The sequence below is a fragment of the Crinia signifera genome, chromosome 2 (genome assembly GCF_055691185.1).
Source record: "Crinia signifera chromosome 2, ASM5569118v1, whole genome shotgun sequence".
NCBI classification, from domain to species: domain Eukaryota; kingdom Metazoa; phylum Chordata; class Amphibia; order Anura; family Myobatrachidae; genus Crinia; species Crinia signifera.
Genome location: NC_139218.1, coordinates 217,326,013 through 217,334,977, shown reverse-complemented (window position 1 = coordinate 217,334,977; position 8,965 = coordinate 217,326,013).

Below are 8,965 nucleotides of genomic sequence, written 5' to 3'. Positions count from 1 at the left end.
ATATATATATGTGTGTATATATATATATATATATATATACATACACACATATATATATATATATATATATATATATATACACACACACATACATACACACATATATATATATATATATATATATATATAAAGATATTCCCGACATATGACGTATATATACGTCATGGTCGGGAGGTACTTCCCGACCGAAGACGTATATATACGTCATGGTTTTAACTGTCACCGCGTCTATAGACGCGGTGACAGTTTGGAGATGTCTGCTGTCCCTGACAGCAGACATCCCCCCTCGCGGCGATCGCTGCGATTGGCTGTTCAAATGTGAACAGCCAATTGCAGCGTTTTCTGTGTTACCGGCGGCTAAGCCGCTCGGTAACACAGTGATCGGTGGTGATCGGTGCTGTTAAGTACAGCACCGATCACCACCGATCGCCAGCCCCCCCCCCCTCCCACCCGGCAGCCCTCCTCCCTCCCACCCACCCGGCTGCCGCAGCGCCAGCACCCCTCCCACCCCCCGCCAGCCGTAGCGCCAGCCACCCTCCCAAAGCTGGTGACCAAAATGGGGTCACTTGTGGGGGGGTTCCACTGTATTGGTGCTTCGGGGGTCTTGCTAATGCGACATAGCACCCACCATTCATTCCACCACCAAATATCACTCCTTCCCTTCTGAGTCCTGCCATGCACCCAACTGGTATTTTTTGGTCACATGTGAGGCATTGCCGTACTCGGGAGAAATTGGGGCACAGATTTTGGGGTGCTTTGTCTCCTTCATTCCTTGTGAAAATGAAAAATTTTGAGCCAGATCTGCATTTTTGTGTAAAAAAATGTAATTTTTTACAGAAAAATGCAGTTCTGGCTCAAAATTTTTCATTTTCACAAGGAATGAAGGAGACAAAGCACCCCAAAATCTGTGCCCCAATTTCTCCCGAGTACGGCAATGCCTCACATGTGACCAAAAAATACCAGTTGGGTGCATGGCAGGACTCAGAAGGGAAGGAGTGATATTTGGATTTTGCAGCACAGATTCTGGTTGAATGACCCCCGAAACACCCATACAGTGGAACCCCCCCACAAGTGACCCCATTTTGCAAACTACACCCTTCAGGGAATTCATCAAGGGGTATAGTGTACATTTCAAACCCCCAGGGGTTTCACCAATTTTGATACAACTGAGCTGTGAAAATGAAAAATTTATTTTTCATTTTCACTGCCCAGTTGTACCACAATTGGTGAAACCCCTGGGGGTTTGAAATGTACACTATACCCCTTGATGAATTCCCTGAAGGGTGTAGTTTGCAAAATGGGGTCACTTGTGGGGGGCTTCCACTGTATTGGTGCTTTGGGGGTCTTGCTAATGCGACATAGCACCCACCAAAATTCCACTAGAATCTGAGCTGCAAAATCCAAAAATCACTCCTTCCCTTCTGAGTCCTGCCATGCACCCAAATGGTATTTTTTGGTCACATGTGAGGCATTGCCGTACTCGGGAGAAATTGGGGCACAGATTTTGGGGTGCTTTGTCTCCTTCATTCCTTGTGAAAATGAAAAATTTTGAGCCAGAACTGCATTTTTCTGTAAAAAATTACATTTTTTTACACAAAAATGCAGATCTGGCTCAAAATTTTTCATTTTCACAAGGAATGAAGGAGACAAAGCACCCCAAAATCTGTGCCCCAATTTCTCCCGAGTACGGCAATGCCTCACCTGTGACCAAAAAATACCAGTTGGGTGCATGGCAGGACTCAGAAGGGAAGGAGTGATATTTGGATTTTGCAGCACAGATTCTGGTTGAATGACCCCCGAAACACCCATACAGTGGAACCCCCCCACAAGTGACCCCATTTTGCAAACTACACCCTTCAGGGAATTCATCTAGGGGTATAGTGTACATTTCAAACCCCCAGGGGTTTCACCAATTTTGATACAACTGAGCTGTGAAAATGAAAAAAAAATTTTTTTCATTTTCACTGCCCAGTTGTACCACAATTGGTGAAACCCCTGGGGGTTTGAAATGTACACTATACCCCTAGATGAATTCCCTGAAGGGTGTAGTTTGCAAAATGGGGTCACTTGTGGGGGGGTTCCTAACTTTTAGCATTTTATGGTGCCTAGAAACCTACATGGTGCCTAAAAAATAATCTCATAAAAAGGAGGCTCCAAAATCAAGTAGGTGCTCCTTCTATTATGAAGCCTGTGGTTTGGTCAACGTGCACACTAGGGCCACATATAGGATATTTATGAAAACAAAAGAATTGGGGGAATCAATTTTTAGTCACATTTCTCTAGTAAAATCTACTGTGTTCCTTAGAAAAATGTATTAAAATTGCAAATCTGCAAAAAAAATGAAATTTTGAAATTTCACCTACACTTTGTTTTAATTCCTGTGAAACACCTAAAGGGTTAACAAGCTTCCAAAATGCTGTTTTGAATACTGTGAGGGGTGCAGTTTTTGAAATGGCATCATTTATGGGGGTGTCTCACATACAAGTCCCTCAAAGTCACATCAGAACTGAACTGGTCCCTAAAAAAATCAGTGTTTGAAATTTTCTTGAAAATTTGAGAATTTGCTATTCATATTGTAAGCCTCCTAGTGTCCAAAAAAATGAAAATGAGGTTGAAATAATGATGGCAACATAAAGTATACATATGGTCTATGTTAGTTATTAACTATTTTGAGTGGTAAGATTATTTGTCTCACAAGCAGAAAATTTAACATTTTGCAAATCGCAAAATTTTCCATTTTTTCCGACATTTTGGTATTTTTCACAAAAAAACACAGACTGTATCGACGAAAATTTACCACTAACTTGAAGTACAATGTGTCACGAAAAAACAATCTCAAAATCACTGGGATAAGTAAAAGCAAAAAAAAGTTATCCCCACTTAAGTGATACATGTCAGATTTGAAAAAAAGGGCTCTGTCAGGAACGCAAAAACTGGCTCTGTCAGGAAGGGGTTAAGGACAGGCCCCTTTAGCGTGACCACTCCCCCTTTTCTGGAGCGCGCGCGCAAGAGGACATTTGGATTTTTACATACCCCCACTTCAAAATTTATACTTTGACCACTGTGTATATACTATATATACACACATGTACATTCATAATCAGGAGCTGGATAACTTAGGTCATAGGGCGGGATGCATGACAGGTTCCCATTTCAGTGCAATGCATCCCACCACTCAACGCACGGCAATTACGAACGCTGTATGCATGAACATTTAGACAAAGAACAGCTGTCCCCAAAGAGAGCTGTCTGTTTGAGACCCGGGACTCCATCTGAGCATGTGTATTGTGATGCGCATGCCACAGGTGGTGTTGGGAGAGTTCCATTTGGTTCCTTTTCAGGGGAAAATTGCTGAGATAAGCACATAGGCTTAATTGGGTAACATCTGAAGATGGCATTACACATCAGGACAAAGCTCTAAAATTCAGTGCACATAAGGTATGTGGCCAAACCTCTGAAGGCTGTATTTTTTGTGTTACTGCATCCTGCCACAAATGATACTTACTGAGCCGGGTCTGCCCTATGCACAGTCATGACCTGACGTCACTCAATGCAGCAGAAGTGAAGAGATCCACTCGGAATCCTCCTCACAAACCCAGACCCCTGAAGATGGCATTGATTCTTACAAGCAGACTCCCTAAGCTTTTAGTTGTCAGAGTTTGTAGAACATGAGGCAGCCCTAGTAGTCCCCTAATAAAGAATGGACCTGTTGCAAAAACATGCAGAAACTAGCTTGTTATTAGGGATGATGGGTAGGCCCCTTATGCTGGCCATACACTAGACCAACTTTTGTCCAACCAACCAACTGGTTGGATGAAATAAAAATCTGGTAGCAAATGTAATTTGTAATTTCAGTCTGGAAATGGACAAAAACTCACTCAGACCAAGTGCTGTAGTTAAATCTGTTTGATTTAAACAATTTCACCGAATTGTTTTGGCCATTTCACTGGGTTTGAGAGCAATTTGCTGATTGTCATTTGCTTCCATAAAGTGCAAGATTTGTAGCCCAACCAATGGATGGTTGGAGGAAAGATGGTCTGATGTATGGTCAGCATTAGTGTTATAAAGCATGTTATTCATATTAGCAGGTGATTATATAATGGCAGCCTCCTCCGAAGATGTCTCTGTCCAGTGCATGATCAGATAATCAGATACTAGGCCAGGAATACAGTAAACCTTTCTAATGTACAGTATTTCAAATAGTTATATATACAGTATGTAACTTCCATGTTACAGGCTGGGTTTGAAAAGTAGCTGATTGGCTGGTAATTTATCACTCTTGCTCACACTGCACGTTATCACTTGTTAAGGTTTAAATTAACTACTATTTAAACACATATTAACTCATATAGGGCAGGACGCACTAAAGCGAAAATGTGGTAAAAATGTTCAGGGTCTTTACCGCATTTTTGAATGCACTAAAACCTACATTCTGGGGGTCCCGCTGTGGAGGGTATTGCCAGCAGAAGCTAGTGATACCCTCTAGAAGCAATGTGTAAGGCAGTGGCGGCTCTTACCCTTGCAGAGAAGGGGGGTTGCTGCGATATGGGCCCCCCTCCGCTGCTGCCATCACTGCCGGTCCCAGCCACTGGTCCCCTGCATGGGACCAGCGCATGCACAGTAACTTCATACATACTGCGCATGCGCTGGCCCAAGCCTCCATCGGCTGCCTTTGCAGCAGCCCCCGGAGGCTTAATCAGGTTCCAGAGTCCGGAGCATGCACAGTGTCATCTGCGGTACTGCGCATGTGCAGAAACACGTTTTTGGGGCTGCCCCGCATTTGCGCACAGAGAGGCATCCCGGAGGGAGAGAACAACTCCCAATGGGAATGCCTTGAGTGACTTGCAGGTCGGACTTCTAATAGGAAGTCACTGCCAGTCACATTGAAGCCAGAGCAGTCTCACAGATGGCATCTGGCTTCATAGGCAGAGAACAGTGGTGGATTTTATCAAGGTAAAAACCGCCACTGGTGTAAGGGATCCATCATGGATCCCTCATAGCATGCCCCATGGTCGGCACCGTCACTCTGGGGGTTATTTTGGTTCCCTCTTTCTGACAAATTCCTTCTTATGTGGACAAAACCATGTGCACTGCAGGTGGGGCAGATGTTACTTGTGCAGAGAGAATTAGATTTGGGTGCGGTTTTACTTCAAAGTGAGATCTATATTGCAGTGTAAAAATAAAGCAGCCAGTATTTACCCTGCACAGAAACAAAATAACTCGCCCAAATCTTATTCTCTCTGCACATGTTACATCTGCCCCCCTGCAGTGCACATGGTTTTGTCCACCTAAGAAGAATTTTGTCAGAAAGAGTGAACTAGAATAAGGCACTCTGTGCATGCCCAGAGGGACTCCTGGGTCTCAAACCTGAAAGTCCAGCACTGGAACCAAATCACAAAGGACAGCTTTTATTGCAGTAGCTGTTCTTTGCATTAATGATTGCATATGTTAGTGCGTATGCGATTATTAAGATTGCGGTACCCAGCGATCCCAGCGATCCCAGCGATGTGGGGTGGCGGATGTTTTTAGTGCATCCAGTGGCATAACAGAAAATTTTGCTCCCCCCGCCGGGACAATTTCAACGCCCCCCCCCCCTGTTAAAAGACAAGGACCCCCCCGGGGAGCTGGCAGGGGGGTCCGTGTGGCGCGGGGGTACCTGTGGTCAGGGCGAGCCTGGAGGTCCCTGTGGACCTAGTTCCACCTACAATTACAGCCGCCCCCCCCCCACACACACTTTAACCACAATTACCCCGTCCCGTCCCCCCACTTTAACCACTGGTACTACTCATCTATAGTATCTAAGAGGCTAAAGTCCTCTGTATTAAATACAGATTGTATTTTAATATGAGATTTCTACAGTATATTTAACAATAATCACTATTACAAATGATCTATTAAGGTGCATATGAAACATGAGGGCATTCTATGTCTAATCTGGGGTCCCATCCCCAAATATGACATTATTGTATTTCAATATTTGAAAATCCAGAAAAATCCAGGAAAACAGTTTTCTTTGCACTGACAAAACAACTCAGTACACACCACTTGGTTGGACTTTGGGACTACTCTGCAATATCCTGCCTTGGACCATCTCCCCCCCCCCCCCCCTTATCATTAATACTTCCACGCCATTCCTGGATCAATTGCATTGGGACACCACCACCTGCTCAATTTTGGGACCGTTCCTTTGGCGGAGCATTCACCAGACTTTGGAATCATAAGTACAGGCAAGGACCCAGTCAGGTTTATGGATACCCACCAATTCCAGTTGATTTCTGTTTTGGACCTATCAATCGTGGAGTACTAACCATCAGGACTGCATTAAGTAAACTATCTTTAACTTTTTATTTTTTATTTTCCCACTGTCCTTCATTGCTTAGCAACCCATTAGAGTCATTTCACTATAATTTTATTGAATTAATTCAGTTCAGTATTTTTATTATTTATATTTATTGTAATAAATTTCTTATATTACTGTAATACCCAAATGATCACCTTTCTATTTATATTTACCTTATTTCATTAATCTATCATCATTGTAGTAGCGCTCCACTTTCTTATTTTTTCCCATCATAAAGTTTCAGATTGGTCCAATATCCATCATTTAGGACCGATCCCTCCAAGGACACCTGGAACTCTCTTTGCCGCTAGGACTCCACCTAATTGGGTCTGCTGCCTTGGTTCAGTGCAGGTTATATTCCAAATTTCTGGTTCCAACTACTGATTTGCACATGTTCCTGAAATTGCTATTTTTATCAATTCATTATTAATATTTCTTATTCATTTATTTGTGTATTAAAACCCTTTTTTATTGATTCACTTGGTTGTGTATATCACTGAGAGCGCTGCCTACCTCTTACTTTTTTCCTTAGCACAGAAATTGTAATGATGCGAAACAGGTGAACAGGTGATGTTTTTCACATATGAGATATCCTGAGTCAATCGGTCAGAGTAATGTAGCCCATACTCTAGGGCGATGTTGCATACAATGGACTGCATCTGTGCGATAAATCAAAGGATTGTATGCACAAATAATGGTTCACACGACATGATACATGGGCCTGCCGGTCGCATGTCACATCGAAAAATATGTGCTGCAGATAATATTTATCGAATTGCAAGAGCTCGAATGCAATCAGTGGTCGGTCCGGTGGGTGGGGGTGTAGCATGGGTGGCGGTGGAGCGGGGAGCAGATCGCTGGTGTTGTAGCCTAGCGCTGTGAAGGAGCGCTGGCGGTGGTGGGGCACAGCAGCGGCAGCAGAATTTGAATTTTTTTTTTTAAAACACTTGGCGTCTCTCTCTCTCAGCTAATCAGCGGCCCCACATTCAGGCAGCCATTGACTGGCTGAGAAAGCTCTCCCTCAGCCAATCAAAGGGCTGCCCAATGTTTTAAATAATTTTTTTCAAATACTGCCACCGCCGCTGAGCCCCATCATCACCAGCTCTCCTTCAAAGCGCTGCACTCCACCACTCCAGTCCCCGCTCCACCGCCGCCAGCACTCTGGTCCCCGCTCCGCCGCCAGCACTTTTTCAGCACCCGATGTGGCATCGCAGATGGGATGCGATATCGGGTGCTGGAAAAAAACACACTGGGCACCACAAGGTGCGATCGGATGTGTTAGAGTAGTGGTTCCCAAAATTTTTCAAATCATGGCACCCTAGAGTATTTTCTTTTTTCACGGCACCCCCAGGGAAAAATCTAATTGAGAAATATAGAAAAACATATTAAATTAACTAAACTTGTGTTAATATGTAATCCTTAAATCGGGGCGACTGCTGCCTCCATGCTGAGCGATCATTCTGAGTGGGGATTTGCCTGTTGTTTATAGGCAAAACCCAAGATCTAGCAGGCTATAGTGGTGCGCGGGACCACTCATTGCCGTCGCTGCAGGGCATACAAAAGGAGTAATCTGTGCTTCATATCTAAATTATCGAGTCAGATCACTTACAAATGGGGCTGAAATCGCCCCATGTTTATGCCACTTAAGATTCAGTTATGTGGTGAGGGACAAGACTGGCAGCCACTTTATATTAAATTGCCTATGAAACTGACCATAAATTATTTGAGTGGTCCTGGACCACCAATCCAAGGCACTCTCGAAATTGTCTTGAGGCCCCCCAGGGTGCCATGGCACACATTTTGGAAACCACTGGTCTAGAGCCTGATAGTTGATAAATGATTCCAGGCTTAATTCTCTATCTCTTTCAGTGTCAGATATATAAATGTGGGGAATGTTTATACAAATCATAGTGTAAACATTAAATTCAAAACAACAACCCCACCCCCCTCCCCCCTCACAAAAATACAGGTACTAGAGCATATTTTACATGATGTAATGCCTGCATAACTGCACAGTTCAATGAGTACTACTCAGGGCTTAAAGTGGTCCTGGAGAAGTGGTGAATCTCATTTCTGCTTGGTACCAGGAGGGGTGGATTGTAGGTGGAGGAAAACCAAGGAGCCACCAGGATCTTAGGAGGGGGAGGTGGCTCCAGCTTGCTTGTGACACTAAGGCCACCAGCATCCTCTATTGACATGGGTGGTCGAGCATGCTTTTCTGTTGGAATTACTTTGCAGGGACAAAGTGGAGGAGGAACTAGTTCCACCTAAAATTACAGCGGCCCCCCCACACTTTAACCACAATTACCCCGTCCCGTCCCCACACTTTAACCACTGGTACTACTCATCTATAGTATCTAAGAGGATAAAGTCCTCTGTATTGAATACAGATTGTATTTTAATATGAGATTTCTACAGTATATTTAACAATAATCACTATTACAAATGATCTATTAAGGTGCATATGAAACATGAGGGCATTCTATGTCTAATCTGGGGTCCCATCCCCAAATATGACATTATTGTATTTCAATATTTGAAAATACAGAAAAATCCAGGAAAACAGTTTTCTTTGCATTGCACATTCTTGAACACACATAGGCTGCTGTCCCGACGAAAAGGCCT